The 25,499-nt window shown below is 39.1% G+C and overlaps 1 long non-coding RNA gene across 3 annotated transcripts; it reads left to right on the top strand.

Annotated features, from left to right (window-relative positions):
• On the top strand, positions 1–25,346 carry LOC109094115. Of its 3 annotated transcripts, XR_006160847.1 has the most exons (6): positions 1–336; positions 6,198–6,273; positions 8,453–8,526; positions 15,805–15,947; positions 22,545–22,600; positions 25,161–25,346. It is a non-coding gene; the product is annotated as an uncharacterized LOC109094115 (long non-coding RNA). The 3 variants fall into 3 exon arrangements; XR_006160845.1 differs by having other exon boundaries at positions 3–336; positions 22,545–25,346; XR_006160846.1 differs by lacking the exon at positions 15,805–15,947 and having other exon boundaries at positions 9–336; positions 22,545–25,346.
• The last annotated feature ends 153 nt before the right edge of the window (positions 25,347–25,499 follow it).

Here is a 25,499-nt window from a genome sequence, read left to right as displayed (position 1 = left end):
TGTGTGTGTGTGGTGTGGTGGGGGTGGGCCGGGGGCCGACTTACAGAGCCGTGTAGGCAGGAAACCTTCCCTGCTCACACACGCTTACCATGCAGCCATGGGGGTGGAGAGATGCTATGTAGTTAAACCCAAGGCAGCCTGTGGATACAACACTTCCAGCGTGACACTCGCAGAGAACGGCAAAAGCTCAGCCTCAAATACACACACACACACACACACACATAGAACAGCAGATCTCAACAGGATACTGCAGTCAGTCACAGGCACATGAGCACTGGAGGAAATGGAGTGAGAAGAAAAAGGAAGAGACAAATCACACACATGCCATGTGTGCAGGTAAGATTCTTTTGAAGGTGAATGTGAACTTTTTGAGTGAAAGTAAATAATTGGAGTTTATCTACAACTTGCAGTTTCAGATGGAATGAGAGTTTCTGCAATGATGTAAAGTTTTGGCTTAGTCTGTCTCATGCTAAAAAATGTGGTTCATTTCAACTCCTCATGAATAGAAAAGCGGCGCCTCGCTGTTTGCAGTGTGCTGCAGTGAGAGTGGATCCTCTGTGCTGTGCGAGGCTGTTGACAGACTGGGATCTGTTATTGTTTTCTCTGTGCTCAAAAAGCGTGTTCGCTAGAATGGAATGCAAGAGACTGAAATGCAGCTTTGCTCTTTGTTCTCCACAGTTAAAGAGAGATAACTGGCGCACACACACCTGTCTGCTTCTTTCCAAAATGCTTAAACTTGCCAGCGGGATCTCGGCTAATGCCATTATCTGCTGTATTTGTTTGTGTTGTATCCAGATCAGAGCTATCATGAGAAACTTATTGTGTTGGAGCATGTGTGTGTGTGGGTGGATATGTGTGCATGTGCCCTGTGCAAGTGCACTCAGGAGCACATGAGTGTGTGTGGGTGTTTGGATATAGGTATTTGTGTGGGAGAGTGTAGCTCACTGTGTGTGGGTGACCAAATGCGTGTGTGCACAAGTGAATAATGTGTATGTGAAGTATTCCACCCAATGCATACATTTGCAGAAGGTGAGGGGTGCCTGTCAAACCCGGAGCATTCCTGTGCTCTCTGAAGCAGCGCTCAATGAATGCTGTGAATTTCATCTGAAACGTGAAGACAAATGCCTGGGGGACATTTAAGAGGGTTTAGCTCAGACGGATCTCTGGGAATCAATCCCCTCTTGCTGCAGTGGGAAAATCCAGCGCTCGGTCTTGTATTTCAGGTTCAGCTGGAGACGGTTGCTGCCTGCCGCAGAGGGGCTTTCCCAAAATGGGGCACAACCGGGAGGGGATACAAAGAGACCCACCTGTGGTGCTGTTAGAATCGCACTGTCTGCTGGGAGCGTGAAGTGTCTTGCTGTCGTTTCCCCGCGGGGCTGGCGATATTTTTCATTTCCAGTCCACTGATTAATGTGCCGAAGTATTTAAATGGTGTGTGGTCTGAGAGGTGGTCTCATTCCGTCCTTACAATTGACAAACAAAGAGGGACGTTTCTATGGATGTGCCGCTTGCCGCTTGTTCAAACTCGAGCGCAGAGGAGTATAAGATTGAGTGAATACCGACTCACTCGTTCACTCGTATACTTCACCAGAAAAATCTCTGCAGGCTGCATCATTTAAGGACACAAAAGCAAACCTAAGACATACAAATATCAATTATAAACACAATAAAACATAATTGTTAGTTCAGTTTTGATTAATTTTAGATTGGTTCAAAACAGCGATGGAAAAAACTGACAAATTTGGTCTTTATTTCAAACTGTATTCACTGACTCCGCATCGATTCAGTTAGCTATAAGGCCTGATTGGTTTGAATTGATTCAATCTTTCTGAATTGATTTTCTGTCTGTGACTGAGATATTTCAACACTATTGCTAGACTAAAAAACTGAATTAGTTGATCTTATGTATTCATTGTTCTTGCACGCAAAATGCGTACTTTGTCCTGTCTAAACATTTAATATCCCTTTTCGAAGATTGCTCGACCTAAAAATTCATTGAGGAAGAGTATGTTTGTCTACATTGGAAATCAGTTCTATAGTTGACTGTGTGAATGATGAAAGAGGTGAAAGGTCCTCTGAATTCCTTTAAGATGACATGGCATTTAGGAATTTGAGATCCTTGTTCATGCACCAGGAATTTTTGTTCACTAGGAAATACTACTTTGAAGGGAGAATTTTTGGTACCAGTATATATATATATATATATATATATATATATATATATATATATATATATATATATATATATATATATATGTATGTATATTGCATATTGTATATTGTATATTATATATATTTTGTTCATGTGTAGGCAATCATCCTGTGCAGACCTTTAAATGTACCTGCAACATGGTGAATTATGTTGTAGAATATATAGCATATAACAGGAATAGTTATTCATTACAATATATCTGGTCTAACTAAACAAAGGCATTTAAACAAACATATTTTAGACTATGGATAAACAAATTCCAGCCACAGCTGACTGAAGTCGCAGATGATTGAAGGTACTCAGGATGAGACTCAGAGAGAATGCATTCTGGCATTGTTTGCTATTGTGTGTATCTTAATCCAAGCGTAACCATATATACAATACCTTGAAAAATATCTAGCTCTTAGAGCACCTCTCTGATTTTATGTCTGAATTCTCCCATATCATAACATGCTATTCATAAACAGTAAATCAGCACTGATTCATTATCAAGAGCTGCAAGTGGGGGAGAAATTGTATTTGCCAGTGGATTTCACTTTATCCACAAGAGTACTCACTGCCAAATACTACAGCTGGCATAATTCTTTGTACAGATTTCACTTCGCATTAAATAGAAAGACTTCTCCAAATATTTTATAGATATACTTTAGCTGTTCCTAAAGTGAAAGCTTCTTGGTTTTAATATGTGCACTGACAGTTTGTACCATAAGAATGGATCACTTTGTTAAAACATTCAGTATTTTTGCATTCTGGGTGCTGTATATGTTATTAAACCACTTGCCACTGTCATTTCAAGAGGTTAGTCCTGAAATTGATGAAAGCATAAATGATGCCAAGTCATTATTGATCATGATAATAACTGAAGAATCAAATCACGCTACCCTTAGTGCACTAAAGAAATACTGAGTTGAAATAGTGTACATTTAATTTTTAATTTTAATTTTTTTTTATTGTAAGGAATTTAAATGTTTCTCAATAGTTAATGGAATGTACAGTATGTCTATGATAAACAACAAATATGAATTTGTAACCATTTAGCTCCAATAGTTCTGTTAAGTGTTAGAAAAGCCTAACCTTGTTTAAGCCCGCTTTTTTCAGGTAGATTTTAAAAACAAAACGCTTTATTTAAAAGTGTATTAATCCACTTTTGGATACAGTGATTAAATTATCAACAGTTTTGTTCTCACTCTTTGTCTGACGCTTGTATCTTATTTGGCTGAAGCAGCTGTGAAACGGATATTTAAAATGTTTCCATACCAGTAAAGTCTCATACTGTGTTGTGTGTGTGAGCAGGGCTGAAGAGACATGCTGCGCAGGTTATGTTTTCATATTTTTTTCTGTGTGCAGATGTGCTCACACTGATAAGATTGGAACAATATAAATTAGATAAATTTTTCAGAGTAAAATCATTAATATTCATAATATTTCTCTTTAATAATAATATAACATTTCTTAATTCAAAACACAGAATGATTTATTGAATGAGTTTATTGCATTCGATTCCACTTTCTTCATTTAAAATTAAATGTATGTGCACATTATGTTAGCTTTTTGGATGTATTTTAAACGAGAATCCATCCTTAGAATCACAGAAATGTGATTCTTAAACCCTGTCCAAAAGATCATTTGTGCAAATTTCCCCAAGTTCATCATTTGCTCATCCTTCCCTTGAAAGCCTTCTCTGAGATGCTCTCTGTTAAAGTGTGAGAGAGAATGGAAAAAAACTAGACATTTCATCATATGCCAATCTGGCACTTTGGAAATTTTATGTAAATCACTGGGCACCTCCCACAGCTGTTGTATTTCCCCATGCATCCTTTCTGCATTCGGGACAAGGACTGAAGAAGAGAGTTCATGGTCTCTTGTGAATGAGACGATGTGGTCAGTTAGGTGAACTCCCATTATACTTCTTTCCTGTTAATCTTACTCTTTGGTGAAACCCCGGGTGTCTACTGTAAAAACAACTCTGATGTGCAGAGAGCGAGGGAAAGCAAAAGGGGAACCAGGTTGTACACAAAGCTCAGTTGTTTCCCATGTAAGTGTAAAAACAGCAAAAGCACTTAAATGAGTGGACGCATACATATAACTCATTTGTCAACATGCAAATTCAGCATCTGGCATGTACTGCAGTTGAAATTGTGTCTTAGCTTTTTACATTTCCATTGCCACTGGTCTTAAATTCTCTAGTATCCTTTAGGATAATTTGAATGTATCATTTGAAATTAAAACACAATTTCCTTAGACTTGAAAAAGATTATAATGTCTAGATGAGGAACTGATTTGTAAACTACCATTCAGTGTTAACTCAATTGAAAACAATCATCTTCAATGAACAAATTTCAGAATCCACATCTAGGGAATGTAAGATCATTGCAAAGTATCTAGATACACATGAAAGGTTTGTTTCAAATCATTTTTACCAAATGTGAATTAATCAACTGAATGCCTTAATTGTTAACTTCCTCCCCAGTTGGATTAAAGTCCCTAAACTTATTTTAGAGGCAAAATAAGTACTGAGATAAACACCCTTCAGTTTACGCCAATCTGGCACTTAACGTCTTAACAGTACTAAAGATCCTAATAATATATACTCTTAGAATTAAACGTTATTTAATGGTTCACATCAAGTATTATTTTCATTAAATCTGTGTGTGTGTGTGTGTGTGTGTGTGTGTGTGTGTGTGTGTGTGTGTGTGTGTGTGTGTGTGTGTGTGTGTGTGTGTGTGTGTGTGTGTGTGTGTGTGTGTTTTCTGTATGTTTTTTTTTAATTTTTGTTTGGAGAACAACTCTTGGTGTTAGATAATAGGTCCTTGGATTCTGTAAAACGGTGATTCCAAACCATGACATTTAAGCAAAACTGCTAGGACTATGGGTACCTAAATGACAAAAAAGTAAAAAAATAAAAATAAAAAAAATCCAGCATTTTTAAAAACCTCTAGCTACAAAAGTTACAAGTTAGTGAATGTGCATTTAAATAGACACTTGCCAGCAGAAGTCGCGTTCGCCTGCGCTGTAACCATAGCAACAGCGGAGCTCGAGAGCGTTCTATTTGGATTCGTAATCTGTTGGTACGTCCACAGAAACAAGTATGCCACTTTTATTATTCTATTATGAATTTACATGTCATGAGTATATCACAAAAAAGAAAAAAAAGTTCAATCAAAAAGCAGGCAATTTAAGACAGCTGCCTGACATTTGACTAATTGTGTAAGAGTTGCAAGACGAACCTCAACAAATTGCGCAGTCCTTTAATCCCCGAAAGTCAGTGAATAATTCATACACTGTTTAAAATACACAGATGTTGTCTATGTAACCAGAAAAACAAACAAACAAACAAACAATCAAATAAAAATAACTGGAATTTTAAAAAGTTGTCTAGTGGCTTCGGAATTTATTTTTTAAATGTACAGTATTTTCGACATGAAGATCAACAAATCTACTGACAAATTCCCCTTTGAATTTACTGTTGAAATCTTTATCATCTGCCTACAAATTTGAGTTACGAGGACGCAGCTGTTTTATCCCTTTCTGTTCTCAGAAACATAGATCAGCGTAGAAAAATGATGTCATCGCAGCGTATAACTTTCGCCTCTTCTGCACAAAAGTCTATTTCTGACTTGAGTTTCCTCAAATCGTGTGCGTCTATTATAGGCCTGCCTGCAGTATGCTATGTTATATCCCCGTTATATTCGCGCGCGAAGGGACGGCCCCGGCAGAGGGGGATTTCTGAATTGAATGCTGGTTAGTGAAGTCAGCAACGTTCATGTGAATGGGGCAGCACTGGCATTTCCAAGCCATTCGATATGTTAATGCACAACGTGAAAAGGCGGCCGGCGCACGGAAAAAGGAAAAGACAAGCAGATGAATGAAACATGCGATGATGAACATGATGAAGTGTTTCTGCATTCGCTGCGGATTGGTACTTTCATTTTGTCGACCGAGCTCATTTTTTCATGCCTTTCTTTCTTTTTTTTCCTGGACGCAGAGAAGCAGATTGTCCGCTATCAGCGGTGATGGTGCGCGGAGGAAGAATGCGAGCATACAGCGAAGTCAAACAAAAGGTGCGTCCTGGGTATATTTTATTATATTGTGCCATAAGCTGCAGATTGTGTATCCTTCAGATGCATTGTTTAGCATTTGGTTAATCTATTTTTTTTTTCTTTCGAGAAGCATGTGGCCAAACTATAGGGTCCAATGCCACAAATGTGATACAAATGTGATAATTAATTTTAAAAGAATACTTATTTTTGCTGCTTCCTGCATTTGTTGCTTTGTCTTTAAAACCTCGAACATACAATGCCGAATGCACGAAACGCACAGCATGCTGTAGCTACAGTGTGTGTGTGGTATCTGACAAATGCATTTTATAGAGAGAGAGAGCGAGAAAAAGAAAGACTGAAAAGTGGTTTAATGACTTGGCATAAGTTGCACAGACGTTTTGTTACTTTCTTTGTTTCTTTCTTTCTTTCTTTTTAATTTAGTGTAAGGACCATTTGGTCGAGGGTGATGTATTCTTTTTCCCTCTTCTTGAAGTGAGGTAGGAGGCGAGGGTATGTGAACTGAAGAAAAGGAAATTCTTGTGTGTGTTTTGGAATGCTGTTGCCCCGGGGGGACTGAAAGAATTGAGTTGGGGAATAAGAAAGGGGCGAGTTTAGAGAGGGGGAAACAAGGGGGGACACATTTCCCCTTTCCTCTTTTTTCCTCAAATGACAAGGATAACACCACTGCCTAGGAAGATGAAGTGCAGTGGCCGGACGCCTGCAAGTGGATTGAGTTGATGCATTATGTACAGATTCAACGAATCCGTTCACCCCAGCACCCCTCATCGCCCCCGTTACACATCCCCAAACCAAAGGGAGTGGCAGCAAAATCTGTATTCATTTTTAATTACTAAACTAGTGCTAATAATTCTATTAAAACAAATGAGCCTTAATGCTCTAAGTATACAAATAATAATAATTTTTTTTTTTTTTTTTTTTTGCATCTGGAACTACTTTTAATATATTTGATTAGATGTCCAATTTTTTTAATCTATGTCAGCCAAATAAAGTCATGCACCCACAAATCATTAGCCTAATAATCCTAAAATACCTCTATAATTGTGTATAATAATTTGTACTTTTTTGTTTCAAATATTTTCCATCAGGGGGCACACATGAGACATACTGTGATATTAGTGCAGAGGGCGATAAGAGAAAACCTTATGTGAAAGCAGTAAAAAAAAACAAAAAAACACCTTCATATCCTATTGGCCATCTCTAAATTTGATATTGTAAAATATGGCTAGCAGCCTATCTGTAACAATTGCTGCTGTCTGAATGTTGAAGGGCAGCATTTTTTAGCACCTGATCTTGTCTTGTTCACGTATTGTTTGTTTATTTGTTTTTATAATCTGCTTTTGAGCTTACTTTGCATACTTAAAGAATAAAAGGCTCAATGCCTGGTGTCTTGTATTTGTTGAATTCTACACTGCTGTACAAGAGAAATTGGATTATTTCCCAGTAAACCTATGTCAAAATGTAATTTTTATTTTCTGCAAATGGTGCATCTGATCAGTTACAAAGTAGTGCATTAACAGGGTCTTCTCTGTGCTGTCAGACATGTCAGAGAATTTTCTTTTCGCCCTTAAAAGTGCTGTTAATGGATCCAGTACTTCAATTGGCATAATGATAAGGACGTGAATGATTCATACCACTGTACATTTCAGCTAAGTACCTCAAAGTGCCTTAAAAGGGCTTCCCTTTTATAACAACGGCTGTATAATTGCCACATTTTCGTGTTCAATTACTGTACACAATAGTATTTTAAACCTTTTATCCATAGTGTACAGTTCACTGTTACAGGGGTTATAATTAATATAAAATGCATAATTAGTACAAGGAAGAAATGACGTGATTATTTGTGTGATTTGAGATTGTTTTGCAAGACGAAGCACTCATCTCTGGAGATTATTTGAGTTGTGATGAAGAATGGCTGTTGGTGATCGCCCACACGCAAATGTGAAATATTCTAATGAGCAATCTGTCTCACTTGAGTGTCATCTAGCTGGTTCGTTTCAACAAAATGTTCCTTCACAGTCCTGAAGGGTTTAATTTGAAGTGAACATGTTATGCAACATAATATTGGTCCATGATGGCTGGAACGGATTTAAGAGTGATATATATGCTTTTAATATTAACATGATCAAGATTTTGATGTATCATTATAACACACTTTCTTCTGTTTCTCATTTTCCTGTAGTTCCTCAGATGACAATTCCTGAAACAGAATAGGATGGACTTGCTAAAACCGAATCCCGCACTCATCCTGCATCGGTAGGTTTAACGTTTTCTCTTTAGTGTCTTTCCTAAGGGTGAGCGAGCTGCAGTGGGCATTTTTAGAAATCGACAGACTCGTGTGCTTTTGAAAGTTTAGGTGATGATTGGCAGGTGCCAGACTTGATCCAGGGTCTGTGCAAAGAGTGAGATCAGTGCACAGCAGGAGGTTGTGTTGAAAAGAAATGTGGTCATTTGTTTCAGAGCTGTGCAAAAAGAAAAAGTTTGAAATAAAGGAATGCAGAGTATCCTCCAAAAAGATTCAGTATTTTACATGCACACGGCACCAACGTATAGAGGATAATAGCCCACACATTATCCTGAGTGCCGTGGTTCTTTAGATCTGAGGAGATGACATCATAACACGCTCCCTCGATGTGGGCTTAGCTCGTGGGTAGAAGAGGTGTATGTGTGCAGAGGAGTAGAGAAAGTGAAAAACAGAGAGACAGAATGATCATCTATCCCTTTCTATAAAGCTCGTAGGCTCTGAGCGAAGCGATTTCACACCCACTCTCTGGTTTGTGTGGGTGTTTTGAGTGGGCAGCACACTTGTGACTCATCCTTGTTCAGACCCACACAGGGGCAACTCCTCTCCTCTCCTCTCCTCTCCTCTCCTCTCCTCTCCTCTCCTCTCCTCTCCTCTCCTCTCCTCTCCTCTCCTCTCCTCTCCTCTCCTCTCCTCTCCTCTCCTCTCCTCTCTTGTCTTCCACCTCTCCTTCAACTCTCATGTGTTGTAAGACTGGCTTCGGATGTTAATAATGTGCAGCTGAATAATCTATTCGCTTATTTATTTTCATCTAACAGATGACACATCATCCCCTCTACTCAACCTGTGACTAGTATCTTTTTTTGTGCTCTTTCAAGAGAATAGTATTACACATGAATGATGCAGTACCGTGAGTCATATGTCAAAGATTATTGTATTCACTCTCTTTTAGTTCTTATTTTTACATCGCTGTTCAGACAGAAGACTTTTGTTTTCCTGACAAGGCTGTGAAGTCCCTATGTTTCCTTCATAAAGTGCACACGGTCACCATCACTACATTAATCAACTCAAAACTTCTTTTGTCATCTCCATCACTCAAGTAGCCCTTCAGCGACATCCAACCAGAAATGTGTTGCTTGTGACTCATCGATGTTGAAGAAATAGACATCTGGTGTTTTCATAGGCTATATGTGCTATTGTTTCTTCCAAACAAATTGACACAACCTGCACATATTATTATTATTATTTTTTTTTTTACCCTGAAGTGGAGAAAAATAATGAAAGCGCTTACAATAAGTTATTTAAGGCCTGATATCTTTATTAGGGCTTAAAATTTCATAACAAAAATATCAGGGCTGTCAGTAACCCTTTAAATTTTTTATGCATGCCAATTTAACTATACATTTTTTCAACTCTATTTCATTTCTATTAAAATTTTTAATTTCAAATATATGTATTAATTTTTCAAATAAATTATTCATAATAAATTCCAAACCAAAATATTGTATACCTGTATACTAATTATTGTTATCTTCATAATATTTTGTAATTTTTATTAATAATAATTTATAGATAATTCTCTCTATATATATTATTAATGGGAGAGATGTTCTCATTCTATAGATTATTTGATTGGACAAAATTTATAATTTTGTTAAAAAAGTTATACTACTCTTCAATAAGTCAAGACTATCTTCTAAAACATTGACTAGAGACAGTGAATTCTTTGAGATGATTACAGTCAGCCTAATGTATGCTTGAAAACCATTGTGTAACGCAGACATAACATAGAAGGAGAATCGCTGTGGATCAGAGAAGTCCGGATTTTTACCCTGAATCACACGCGAGGGCAAAGGCGGACAATACAGCAGCACCAGGAAGTCTGCAGGGGATGTGTGACGGTGGACTGTGCGCCCCTCTTGAATTAAAGACAAAGGGACATAGGCTGGGACTGTGGTAGACACCCCTAGCGTCCCCCAGACTTCTATCTGCTCCATCGGCAGATGAGCCAGATAAAGACGTGTGTGCTCTGGAGGAAATGAACCCTAGTGACCCACAGCCCTGTAAACAGCTGGAAAAGAGCCCCTGACTTTCTCTCTCATTTTTTTACATGTCATGTCTTCCCTCCCGCACTCACTCCGCATTGGCTCTCATTCTGCTCGATCTTCCAGTCCAAGGTTACTCTTTTTCCCCAAATCTCTTTATCTCTCTCTTGGAGTCTCTCTTTCTCTGTCACCCCTGCCATTGTCCAGCACAATCCCAGGCCAGAATAATCAGTCCCGCCTTTGATTACGCCACTCTGCCTTAGTGAGGAATGCATTGAAGGGAACTTTATCAGCACTGTATAACATCAGCACTTTCTCTCCGACCCTGAGATAATTGAAGGTGGTACTCCAGGAAGCCCTGAAAGAGCCCTTGTCTGGGCTGGGGGAGGCCAGGCGTAGAGGGTGGGCGCAGGAGGGTGGGGGGCTGGGTGTGAGAGCAGGAAACCCTTCTTGGCGTGGAATGGAATGTTTCAAAAGAACGTGTTCGGAACTTCCAGGACGAGGGCGTCTGCCGCTGCGCTGCTGGTCACTCTCATTTGCTCGAGTGCTGGCTCTGGAGAGGGTGGCGGAAAAGGGAAGCAGTGGCTCTCCTCTCCTTTCATACTCTCTCTCTCTCTCACTGGTGGACCAGACCACTCACAGGATATACGCAAGGGGAAAGCGTGGACCAGAGCGGATGGGGTCACCGTGGCGCAAGGCGGGGGTCCTGCATCCTGAGTTTATAGGGACAACCAGAGGCGGCAGGCTGGGGGGACAAGGGTCCTGGGTGTGTGTCAGTGTGAGCGTGAGCAGGGAGTGTGTGGGCAGCTGAGGAGGAGTGAAAAGACGTGGGTGTTGAGGGGGCGAGGACAGAAGAATGCTAGAGAGAGAGAGAGAGAGTGAGGGAAAGCAACAATCTCCGCTGCTTTTCATCTGACACCTTTTAAAGGGCCAGCCAAGGGGTGGAGAAGGAGCCGGTCAGGCTCCTTTTACCGTATCTCACGATTTCCCACCCAGCATCCACCCAAACCCCTGCAAATAGGACAGGAAAGGCATAATATCGTACTTATTAGCAGATTGATTTATTACTCACAAAAGGAAACACTTCATTACTGTTCCTTAGAGTCAGGCCTCTTTAATTTATTATATCTTTATGTTCATTTATTAAAACAAGTACACTGGAATAATGTTCTAATGTCTAATGGCTGCTGAAAATACAGCTTTGCAATCACAGAAGTACATTTTAAAATGTAATAAAGCAGAAAACATTTATTTTAAATTGTAATAATATTTCACAGTATTACTGTTTTACTGTATTTTTTTAACCAAATAAATGCATCCTTGATGAGCGTAAGATAATTATTTTCAAAACATGAAAAAATGTTTTGAATAAAAAAAAATATGCTTAAAATAATGATTAGCTGTAGTTCAGTAAGCGAATCAGATGTTGATTCATCAATTCAGATCAGTACGATCTTCAGACAGATTTAAACTGGTAAATTATCTTTTTATTAAAAGAACCATCTTAAAAGAGTCATTCGTTTGGAAATCAGACTACACTGGTCATGCTGTATGGTTTTTTTTTTTAATGCTGTATGTTTTTGATTCATTGGACTACACTCATGCCATGTTATTTTTGTAAAGACATTTCTTGCCATTATTTTGCAGTACATGCTCTTGAAGTTTATGAGCACTTCCATTGCATACTTAAATAAATCAGTCACATGATACATTTGCTCAACCATCATGTTTCATATTAACTACTCAGTCAGACTGAAGTGAAAGATTAAGATTGCCTCTGCGTATGCAGAAGAGTCCTATTGTTCTGTGAGGCATCTCCAACAGTCGCAAAGTGTCAGACAATTATAATCACAGTTGTAAGGCTAATCATTAATAGACTGTTCGTTTCCTCAATAGGAATGTTTCACATTCCTGGATCAGGGTCAGATTCGCCTCCACTCACCGGCTCAATCCCTCATTGTCTTGTCAGCTACAGTATGTCAAACAGATGGTTGGCATGGTTACAAGGTATCTGGGTGCACAGTCTTGTGTCTTTTTAAAAGCTGCATCTGCATGCTGGTGAAGTGATGGAGGAAGAGTGTGTGAATGCATGTAGCAGAATATAACACAAGCATGCAGGGCTATCTGCAGCCGATAAGACACATGAAGTCATGCCTCTGCGGCATGACAATGACATCACAGCTACGTCCCTGCATTTTTTTCCTTTGTGTTTTGTTTTGTTTTTGCTTCATTTCTACAATAGGGTAAAGAAACAGAAAAGGAATTAATCCTAAAGTGACTGGATTCTCAAAGTTTCAAACTACATGGTAGTTTCAAAAATAGTTAAATTACAGCATGTTACACTTTATGATCAGACAGTTTAATATTTAAAAAATAAGAAATGTTAATCTGCAATATTTTAATATGACAATTATACATTTTAATGGATTTTAATGAAATATATGGTAGCACTTTATAATAAGGTGTCATTTTCGATAAAATTTATGTATTAACTAACATGAACTAACAATGAACAATACATTTGTTACAGTATTTATTAATCTTTCATTGTTAATGTGTTAATGAAAACACAGTTATTCAGTGTTTTTTCATGTTAGTCTACATTGCATTAACTAATGTAAACAAATACAACTTTTTATTTTAATAATGCATTAGTAAATGTTGAAATTAACATTAACTAAATAAATGCTTTAGAAGTATTGTTCATGCTTAGTTCATGTTAACTAATACAGCTAACTACTGTTAACTAATTAACCTTATTGTAAAGTGTTACCAAATATATAAATAAATATAAATTTACATTTATTTTTGTTCCATTCTATCTCTGAACATACAGTTTGCGTTTCCCTTTTTTGGTTGGAAGTTGTTCAGTTGATTTATCTAAGGTAGCATTTAAAATAATTTGCTTTAGTAGGAACACCGTTTTTAATCCCTCTCCCAAATGAAAGGACTGGGAAGCACATGGTTGCAACAACAATCGCCCCTGCTTGCCCTGTGGTTACATTGTAATGTTCCTGACTCATAAGCTCTCAACCCACTAACATCAAATTGAACGAAACCAAGTTAAATAGTTTGCAAAAAAAAGAAAAAGAAAAAATGGCAAATTGGGATGTTGATGCGTTACGATGTCTGATTCATCGTCACCTCCTCCCTTCTATTGGAACACATGCTGTCTGTACTATGGACAAGCTCAGTTTCACCGTGCAGACTGACACAGCAGGAGCTTGAACACTTTCTGAATGTTGTGTACAGATTGTTGTAGAGAGATGGGGAATGTAGGAGGGAGATATCTAGACTAAAGGCAATTGATGTATACTGATGTAAACTTGACTGACCTACATAATGTCTTAAATCACAGCTCTTTGTTATTCCAAGAGATTTATGTAAAACCTACATAATAAATATAAATAACATATGGTGGGGCTTAAAAATCTTAAACTGCTAATGATTGTTTTTTCTATTTTACATTTTATACTGATTTAATACCAATAATAGCAGTTTTTTTAATTCTGACATTTTGTAATCAGTGTCACAAGTTTGCTTGTTTAATTAGTGACTTAGACATCATTTAATGTAATACTCAATTTTCTATTTTAAACAAAAAAATATTTTGTCACAAACTTTATTTATTTTACAATATTCTAAATCCTAAAACTTGATGTTTAGTTCCAGGTTGATATCAGATTTTTAATTCCAAATTTCAAGACTTTAAGAACTAACCTAACAGTAAGAATAGTTTGATCTTTCTCATTGAATAGCATGACTAAGAACTTTTTTTTCTGAGTCACATAGGAGACCTATAGTCCCCTTTTTCACTTCTCATGACTGAACCTCATTCGAGCATCCTGTAAAATCAGCCATGGTTGAAGAGCCTGTGGGTCGTCAGAGGGGCGGCAGCACTGACGACCCACTGTCCGCTGTTTGTGTATTGTAAATGGGCAGTATGGAAGCACAGAGCTGCGCTGTGTTACTCAGGCAGCGGGGTTAAAATACAGGGCTTATGTGAGCTTCCACGCGGTGCGGTTCACTCACTATTCTTTTGGTGACTAACAACTAAAATATGGCAGTTTAAAAGAAGTTTCAGTGCTGCTCCAGTTCCATTGGGCTGTGGAGAGAGTGAGATGGGCAGGTAGAGTTGTCATTTCTTCCACCCCTCTGCATATCATTTTCTTTTAGTCTTTCTTTTATTTCACTGGAAAGGTGACTCTCTGAAATATTAAACAGTCGAGTGTCCCTCTGTGGTGTTGGGTTTCCCAGAGCTGATGAGAATTCAGGTACTTTCTCCAAGATGGAGAATTAGGGGTTTATGAAAAGTCAAAACAGCGATTCATTCATTGATTCAAAAAGCAGTCATTTCATTTTTAGCACATTTTCATATGACCAAATGTTAGTATATAAAAAACAAAATTTGTTAGTGAAAAAGAAGTTAGTTTCCCTACTAACTTCTTATTTGAAAAAAAAATTTTATATGGCTGGATTGATTATAATTGGACTCTTATGCCTAATATCAGTTTGTTGAGACTATCAAGAAGTTTGTTTTATGTTGTCACGAACGGTATGTGCATGTTTGACAATGGTGGACCTGTTTATAAAAGCCTTTAGACTGGTTGGTACGGTAGAACGGGAGCGAATTCTTCACTGAAAGACACTAACTAACGTTCCTCGGTCACATAAGTAGGGGAGTTTCCTGCTCCTAAAGATCCAAGGCACAGCCTAGGCGTTTTTTACCACGACTGCCGGCTTTTCTCTCTCTCCCTTCCTCCCTTTCGCTCTCCCCCTTCTTTTTTTTCTGAATGGGTGTCCTCTCTCTAACCTCTCAATTCACAGCAGCATTGAAACAGGACACTATCCTGATCACTGATAGGCTGCGGGCAAATCGCTCAGCCCCTGAACCGGACACTATAAGTACTCTGGTAGTCCGTCTCCAGTGTATGACTGACTGTTTAGTGTGAGAGAGAGTAGGAGGGGGTGGTAGAGAGTTTAAATTCAGTGACAGTGATAACAATGATATTATTCGTTCTCCGCTGAAACGGGGAAGCACTTTCAGAGTCTACGGCGTGCTTCCTCTGTCTCTATCGCTTTAAGACTGTTACTGATTAGTCGCTAAAGAATGCGAGTGGAAAGAGAGAGAAAAAAAAAGAGACATAGGCAGAAGGGAGAGACAGACTGAGAGCATTGGAGTCTGGAACTCGTATGGAGAAGACTGATAATACTGAGCTGAGTAGAGTTTTGTTTTTTATTTTCCAGCAGTACAGAGACGTTAATGGAGCTCTGACTCTCTTTCGGTGTATTTGCGGCTCTTGAAGAGGCTGAACGAAGGGGGAAGTCAAGGACCCCGCACATGCAGGCAGCGCTCAGCCATGAGGAAATACTCTTTTCACCCAGACAGAGTAAGTCAATGAGAGAGGAAAAAAGATAGAGAGCTCTGGCTACTAATGGATATCATATGGTGTGCTTTAAAACAGAGAAATTGTTTACAGGTTTTCCATACCTAGACTGAGAAATTCAGAGGCTGAAATTAGGGACACAGGCAATACATTCTTATAAGTACAGTGTTTGAGAGTACTGTATCTATCTATATAGCTAGTTATCTAATTATATATATATATATATATATATGTGTGTGTGTGTGTGTGTGTGTGTGTGTGTGTGTGTGTGTGTGTGCGCGTGTTAACTTTGTATGGCTAGGACTGCCATTCATTCCATGTGCTTTCATTTTTGTCTGTGTCACATGACGGAACTTAACTGAGGAAAATTGATGTTTTTATCCTAACCGAAACTAATTACCGAGCTGATAAGGAAAATATCTCAGCATTATCAGTGTCGCTAATGTGTTGAAACGCTGTTTTTGGCTAATTCTAGTAGCTGTTCTCCAAATACAACATGTGGGACCTTTTTGAGAAAGAATTGTCAATGTGCCTGTTGGAGGCTGAGAACATATTTTGGGGGTTTCCCCTGGGAGAGCGGTTGTTGCGTTCCACCAATGAGAGAGTGCTCTGTTGTGGCTACGGCTAGCGAGCACAGAAGGAGGAAGAATTTATAGAGAGTACCCTACACAATGCTGCTTCTTATGAATGGAGCGTGTGAGTATCACTTCTGATTGGCCGGCTGCTCTTGGGTAATCAGAGGACACATTCTCTGGTTTGCCGGCCGGCCCACTAGTGGCCAGCCGGTGGGTGGAATCACCGGTGTTTAGATTTACCTTCTATGTCTTCTCAACCAGCTGTTGTTGCAATATTGGGCAATAAAGTGTTTGTTTGTGTGTAGATATATTTGTAGTGATATTTGTGAGGCTGTGATTGAGTACATAGAACATAAAACTGCTCAGAGCTGCAGATGTTTATCTTAGCCAATAGCCAATCAGAATGTGAAAGACACACTAGATTCGGCCCTGTGCCCAGCTGTTGTCCTTCAGGATCTACTCTATGTGAATGACCTTCAGAGGAGTTGAGTTACCGATTTTGAATCAGAACTTTCTGTTGTTGAATATAACTGTACAAAATTAATATGTAATGTTTAATCATAAAGATATGTTCAAAATGAATTAAGGTGAATGAAACATTGATTAATATGAATTTATATACACTATCAAAAGTTTTGGGTCAGTAAGATATTTTAAAGAAATGAATACTGTTACAAAAGATTTGTTTCAAATAAATGCTGTTCTTTTGAAATTTATATTCATCAGATAATCCTGAAAATATTTAGCAGCAACTGTTTTCAACATTGATAATGATGAGAAATTTTCAGAATGTTTTTGCATTTGGAGACTGGAGTAAAAGCTGCTGAAAATTCAGCTTTGGAATCACAGGAATAAATCACATTTGAAAATATAAAACAGTTATTATAACTTAAATAATAATAATATTTTGCAATTTAATTTTTCATCCTTGTTTATATATATATATATATATATATATATATATATATATATATATATATATATATATATATATAGCACTTCAATATCATTGCTCTTTTTTGTTGTTTTTGATTGCCTCCATTGTCCTCATTTGTAAGTCGGTTTGGATAAAAGCATCTGCTAAATGACTAAATGTAAATGTAAAAAAAAAAAAAATATATATATATATATATATATATATATATATATATATATATATATATATATATATATATACTGTATATATACTGTGCTGCAGACACAGGAAGTGCAGTTAAAGTCCCTTAAACCATCACCTCACACACTAACCTAATTATTTTATTGCCGACTATACACAGGCGCCTTCCGGAAACTACTGCAAACAATAGCTACCCTAAAATTAGATTTCAAGACTACCTGCCACCATATAAGGCCCTGACAGGAAGTGAAGTCGGAGGATGTTGGGCGTTGGGTGTGGAGAGGGTGTGTGCGTGTATGCGAGACTGACGTCTCACCCATTGACCCCCTGTGCTTGCAGAAGGGTGTGGCGGTAGAACCTACATGTACGCCCACCAACGTGCTCCTGCATCCTCCGTGTCTTTGTGTTTCTAAAACTACACAGAATCTACCACACCCTCCTGTCCAACTCACAACAGGCAAGTTCTCATGCCCACCCAAGGAAGTGTGGCTTAAAAGGATTGTTCACCTAAAAATGAAAATTATGCCATCATTTACTCACTCTCATGACATTCCAAACCTCTATGACTTTCTGTTTTTTCTGAAGAACACAAAAGATGTTTTGGAGAATGTTTTTGTCCATATAATGAAAGCCAATGGTGTCCAACTAAGACATTTTTCAAATGTTTTTTTTGTTTGTTTTCTTCATACAAATGCATACAAGTCTGGAACGTAAATGATGACAGGATTTTAATTTTTTGGGTGAACTATCCCTTTGAGCTTTATTATTACTTTTTAGGTAGGTAAATTCTTTTAGGTAGGAATTTTGTCATTATATTCACCAGCATGATCCTTGTGAAAGACATATCATATCATATTATCATATCACAGAGCTTCTGTTGTCTCTGAAATGTGCATGATAGTGTAGTGCAATGCCCACAAGGTATTTAGATGGGATGATAAAGTGTTAGTTTTTCAAGAAGTCTTGTCGGCTTTTGCTCAAACGCTGTCTCAGTATAAATCAAGGCTGAAGTCGAGCCTGAAATCAACGTGATGATGCTGCTCTGATTTCTAGGTCATGCTTTTTCAAACAGTTAGAGTTTCAGCGGCAGTTGTGAATCATCAGGTGGCTTTTTCAGAGGAAGAATTGTCAGACTTACACTCCCTATAGAGGGAGTGGTGTGAGTGACTAGTGTGGGGAGCTGCTGGCACGTTTCACCCGTGTAGAGTGCTTTCGTATCCTTGGGTGTGTACTGGCAACATTTATGTCACTGTGCACGACACAACATTGACATACCTGCCATAAATGTGCCACAGGGTCAGTTTTGTCAGCTTATGTAAGCGTTCTTAATCTACATACTCTCTTGTGCTTATCTGTTTAAGTGACAGCACAATTATCTCTCAAATTCAAAATCTGGTCTTCATAAGGCAGACTTCCCGTAAGAGACTTGCTTTTGTTCTCGGCTCTGTCTCCATGCCTCCCTGCTCCTGATGTAATGAAAGTTGCAAAGAGACGCAATAGAGGGAGGCAGACAGAGAGAAGGTGTGTGAGTGACGTACAAGCTCAGGTAACGGCACAACACACACACCCAGCGCTTTGTGTAACCGTGCCCATTTATGGGCAGTGTTTCCCCACCTGGGCAGAGTGCAGGCAAGTGCATTGAATTCCATTAAGCAACGAGTGTAGTACATGTGGCAACATGTCATGGAAAATGAGAATCAGTGGCGATCGCAATGTTTCCTCTCTCTCTTTCCTGTTTGGTCATTCCAGTGTCCAATCAAAGTAAATTATGAAGCAGGTAGCAGATTGTCTACAGCTACATACAAACCATTCTTAGCAAGGTTGTGGGCCATTCAGAATTCAACTGAAAATACCAGATAAATCCTGTTTATATTATGTTTTATAGTTATATAGAATATTCATATTTATTTTTATAGAGTTTTTTTAACAGCATGGTGGACATTTTGTGTTGCTGCATTGCAATAGTAAAGTCTTAATGTGTTCATTGTTTTGGCAGTATTGAACTTTCTGATTCTATTCTGCAAGAGCTTTAATATCAACTTCTAGAAAAATAGGACCACCGACAGCATGTAAAGCAGAAAACTAGAGCAGTCCCGCTTTATGCCCTGGAAGACCTGCATCCAAACTCCTAACAGCCTCTATGATCTGTGCTCCGGGGTGGAGGTGGTTCGTATATCAGCGGCAGGGTTAGTGCACTCTCAAACAGAGCGAGTATTATAGCTATTTTAAGAGCGTTGTGTTGCCCTAATGGAGAAGAATTTATCAGCCCTCATTTAGGTGTAATGCTGTATGCTTCAGTGTGCTTCGAGAGCGGCACCAGGCCCAGGGCAGCGCTGGGAGTTGTTCGCATTGGGGAATAGAAGGCTTTTGCTTTCCAGGCCAGCGAGTGAGTGGGTGTGCTGTGGGCCAGTCTCCTTCATTCTCTCTCGATCTTTCTCTCCCTTCTCGCTTAAGCCTGCGCTTCTGCCAAGGCCTTGTAAAGGGACTGTAGGATCTGTTGTGTGCCAGCTCTTTCCCATCAATACAGCCCTCTGGAAAGATTCTCTCCCTTCTCCCTGCTAAGAGTCCAGGGCAGAGCTTTCAGTAGCGGGTCTCCAAATGGCTGGAAAGCGTATGCGTGCGGCTTTTCGTGTGTATGGTAGTTTGGCGTGAGACTTCTCCGTCCTCCTCAGAGTGCTAAGGGATCGGCTTTCACTTCAAACCTGACCCATCTGTAGGGCTTCACTCTAATGGGACCCACATTACAAGCCATAAAGTAAATGGACTTCCCGGCTTTGGAGTCGGTCAGGTCTTGGCAAATAGGGGAACTCCCAATGCAATGGCAGCATGGCAGAAACCTCTCACCTTTCCTGAACTCTTTGGGGAAATGGAGCCTCTTTTTCTGATCCAGTCTCTGGTTAGCGATGTTTTAGAAGCCGGTCGGAACCAATTACGCTCACCCTCCCTTACCCTCACCCGGCAGATTGTGCGACCTTATCTGATCCTTCCGTCAGGCTAATGGAATTACACGTTGATTCGTAGAAGGTTGGTAGAAAACGGAGATCTGACTCTTCCCTCCCCCTGGAGGGGCAAGTGGGCTTAGGGGAAATTAAATGAATCTCCCTTACACCTTTCACAGAGCCAGGGCTAAACTCTCCACGTACGATCGTATCACCAAGGTTGATTACCAGCACTAAGCTACCCAGACGCAATCCCTCATCAAGCCTTATACTTACTCTAAATCGAATTAGACTTTAAAACCAACCCTCCCGCTTTCTCAGTGACAAGAGACCACCTCTTCATGAAAGCAATATCTTTTTTTGTTTTGAATGAAGCCCAGACCCCTTCGCCTGCTTGTTTTCAATACGACCACATTTATAGCAAACAGCCAGGATTGACAGAAAGCAGTCCAGACTTCTTTAGAAGCATTGGCCCATGTAGGTAGGAGGTCAAAGGAGGCGAAAATGAAAACACAGCCAGAGCCTTCAGTAGAAAATTGATTTTTGCCTTAAGCCATGAGTGTTGACTGTCAGACAGATCACCTCAAAGATCAAAAATAATTCTGTTAGTAGACTAGACAGTCTTATAAGTGATACTGTTTATCTCAGAAATTTAAGGTTCAACAAAGTGAACTCACATTTCACTTCTGGTTATATATGCTCTATATAATCGTGTATGTGACAAATACAAATCTTGAATCTTGAAAAAAGAGGTCCTCGGTGACGTCTGACCAGAACTGAAATGGTGTATCTAAAAGGTTTGAATCATTCATCATATATTGATTTTCTTGTGCTCACCTACAAATACATTGGCATGTACAACACACACAAACACACCCTCTCAAACACTTGCCTGGGTTCCCCTCCTTCCTCCTGTGCTAAGGGCTGCTGTGGGTAATGATTCAGTTCCTGTTTAGTTGCCGACCACGTTGACAGCATTCTGGTCAGGGGCTCGGCTGCTGCTCCTCTCAAAATCTGGATGTGGTCAGGCCAGTCATCTCCCAGGCAGCCAGGAGGAAACCCACATCAACTGAAACTCGCTGGGGCTCCAGGAATAGCCCAGCTCAGGGAAGTTACCCTGGCAGCTTCCTCTCTTCCCTTTCTCCTCCCCTCCAATCTTCAGCCTTCCCCTAAAAAGACAGCCCTGGCCCACGTCTTGTAAATAGTGAGTGGAGGCTCATCAGTTCTGGTTTTGGACCTGCCCCGATATCTGGATCTGCATCAATAAACACAAAGCCTGCTGTGATTTGGGCTCTGCCTGCAGTGAACGTCTTCATTAGAGATGATTGATCATTATCATTAATGTTGCTGAACATTTTTCATCAAAAGCAGTGATATATAAATAACATTTACTATTTGATTCTGTTTTCATTATGGAGCCGAGAGAGAAATCACGCTTTCTCCTTGAAATATCGATCTGGAGTTCCCCCTCAAGGCTTTGACCAGTTGTAACTTTGATGTCTGTTCATAAGACCTTTTTACACTTTTTAAGAAACATCATGAATTTACCTGACATGCTTTGTGAAATTCTCTCTTTGATCACTACCAAAAATTATTCCAAAGCATGGAAAGTGCTGTTATTAGGTGCCATGTAGGAGTCATAAGCAAGAGGCCTTTAGTTCAATCTACAGATGTTTTTTTTAGGGACATTTTTACATTTCTTGTTTTAAGTGCAATGACAAGGAAGGTGGTAGCATCTCATCCTTAGTCCCCTGGAAAAGCTTTTTGTTTTTGCGCCCAGTGTGGGGTAAGAAGTGGGCCTCACTCTTTCAGTAAGGGGCCTATGTTGGTTTGGGTCCTTCCGAAGATCCATTTTTAGACATTTCTTAGTGTTATTGATGTCAGAGGACTTACATGGCATTTGAGATATGTTTATCTATATGGGTTTTTAATTCATGTAATTTATTGTTTTTTCTCTTTTTTCTTACAGGGTTATCCAGACAGGCTCAATCTATTCAGATCACATGATGCTTCATTTCAATATAGGTGAGCATATGGTTATAATTCATTTATATATCATTTAATATTGCAGCAAATTTCCTGCCTCACTGCATTTACCAACAACTTCAGTATCTTCAGTCTTGTGGATGCATAAATGTATAATGAAAAAATTGCGATAACAAATTCAGTCTAACACATTTTAAAGTTCTCAGAACAACCGAGTGTTCAAATTGAATAGAAATTCCACATCAGTGGAAGCTGCAAAGCTCTTACACTTTAACTTGCCATCACATTTAATCTGAAATGTGCAGAAATTTCTGCTGCAGCACTTTGAAAAGAACCTTAGCTCAGAACTTCAGTATCTACAATACAAGCCGTGTCTTATGTGCTGACTAGCAGGCCCTTGGGCTGAGCAGTGACTGTGGAAGTTTATGAATGGAATGTGCTGGAATTCTCCTAATGTTTACAGGTCATTCATGTGAAGTCGCAGACTGGGGTTTCTCCTTAGGAGCAGACAATAGTGTTGCAGCAGGAAACACATATCTCCCTCGAGAGCTTCACGGCATGCTCCCTCACCCTGATGTAGCGCCACACACAAGAAAATAAAAAAATGGAGCAAATTAGGAAGAGTTAATAGGGTGGTAGATGCATGTATATTTATAATTTTATCACATTAATTGTTTAGTTTACTTAAAGCATGGCTTTTGGGATTTACGTCTTTAAATAGTGTCCGTTCGTGCATTTAATTTTCAGAGCCCATTGTTGGTGCTGCCAGAAAAAATACAATAGTAATGTAAATGGAACAGAATGAAACAATATAGCTGTCAACATCAGCTGTCACTCTGCAAATGAAACAGCAAATTTTGACAGAGTTTTTAATCCCTAGAATCCAAAGCACTTTACGGTCAACAAAGCAGACAGTCAGTATTTCATTTAAACCGCATAATCATAACTCTAGCATAGCATAAACTAAGCCCACGTTTACAAGACACAACAACACAGAGATCCATTCTACAAGCACCATTCTATTAAGGCCACTCTCACATGACAGTTCACTGCTCACTAAATGGCCTTAACTGTTTCAAAAACACTCTCTTAGAAAAGGGTACTGTGTCCGTACCATGGTACAGTGATAGATAGATCTTGTCATTCTTTGAAATATGGGTCAATGGTGTGACGCTCATTTTTTGTTTTTATCTTTAATTTATTTTTTTTGTGTGTCTACACTACTGTTTAGATTTGTATTTTTTTTTAAGTCTGTTTTGTTCTCCAAGGCTGCATTTACATGATCAAAAAATACATTAAAACAGTAATATTAATATATTAGTGAAATAATAGTGAAATGTTAATATATTTTAAAATGTAGTTTATTCCTGTGATGACAAAGCTGAATTTTAGTAGTCATTTAGTAACTCCAGTCTTCACTATCACATGATCCTTCAGAAATTATTCTAATATGCTGATTTGGTGCTCAAGAAACCCTTCTTATAACAGCTTAGCTGCTTAATATTTTTGTGGAAACAAAAGATACGTTTTTTCCAGGATTCTTTAATGAATAGAAAATTTTAAAAGAAAATTTATAATTTGTTTGGAATAGAATTAGTAACAATGTAATGTCTTTTACCATTCTGGAATCAAACAGACACAATTAGTCCATCCTTGTTCGATAAAAACCATCAGTAGTTCTCTGACATCATGCAGTCACTGTCCCATGGACTAATCAGACTACTTACAGAGGGCCGAACACTGACAGTGAGCAGGGACAGAGCATTGGAATTCAGGTTAGGAATGAACTCCCTAATGGAGAAAAATTGGAGTCAAGTGACCATCAGCTGGTCGAAGTATGTTTGATCAATACAGTCACAAGGTCTCAGGTATGCAGAGCTGGAGCCTTTACAGGAGGGTGCAAAGACGGCCTACAGTGTCTGCATGCTCCTGTCAGTCAAGCTTTATTATTAACCAGTACAATATTCTTTTACATAAATTGCCTTAAACGCTCAGCATCCTTGCCAACAGGAAGTATTTAGCACTATATGTGAGTCACTCTCTTTTGTTTGTCTAGCTGAGGATGATTTAATTAGTCACCGACCCAATCAAAGTGCACCTTTGGTGGCAAACAAGCACCCACTTTTAATTAATAAGACTTGAATTGAGTGCTCTGAATGATGTAGCCTAATGCGTGCCAAACCACTAAGTGGATTCGAGAAATAATAGTCGCAAAACCAGGCTTACATTTTCATGATATCTAACAGCCTTAACACAATACTCTGGTCAAACAAAGGTTTATGGTACTGTTTGTTATGAGAAAAAAAGCACAAAGCAGGTCTGGTTAGGTTAAAAGGGTGTGATATGAGCACCTTTAAAACGGGTCGGAGCCATAGCCTCTGTCTGCCTGTCTCCAGGCTAATGGGAAAGAATGAGAAATATTTGCGAGAGTGCTAACGCCATGCTTAAAAATGCCCATCGGGAGATTAGCTCCCCCTCCCCTGTGCTGCCTGTCTGTGTGCTGCAAGCAAAAAGGAGGGCTTTTGTCGTCCTCTGGAGTTGCAGACACTTTGATATGGGGTTGTCTAACCATTTGCTTCTTTGTCTCTGTCTTCCTCAGGCACTGAGGACAGCTCAAGTGGACTGCCGCTGCCAGTGGCTTGTTAGGGTGCTTATGAGGTGCTCAGTAGTCAGTGTAGATCCTGTGTTGCAATCAGCAGCTACATCTGGCTACTGGGTCTCTGATGGCATTTGCTGCTTCCTGTTGGCACATTCCTTTCAGATTGTGTGGTATGTTATCACAATGTGTGCCTCATCCTGTCAGAACAGGACTCGCTCTCACATATATTAAAAAGAGCCCCCTTCACAAAACATCTTCTCTCCTACAACACACATATTTTGTTGTTTCTCCACACCTATACCATATCACATTTTATATGTTTTTTTTTCCTCTTCGTTT

The sequence above is a fragment of the Cyprinus carpio genome, chromosome A9, assembly GCF_018340385.1.
Source record: "Cyprinus carpio isolate SPL01 chromosome A9, ASM1834038v1, whole genome shotgun sequence".
Lineage (NCBI taxonomy): Eukaryota > Metazoa > Chordata > Actinopteri > Cypriniformes > Cyprinidae > Cyprinus > Cyprinus carpio.
Note: the sequence above shows the minus strand (reverse complement) of the source record. Positions and strands in the feature narration are given on the sequence as shown.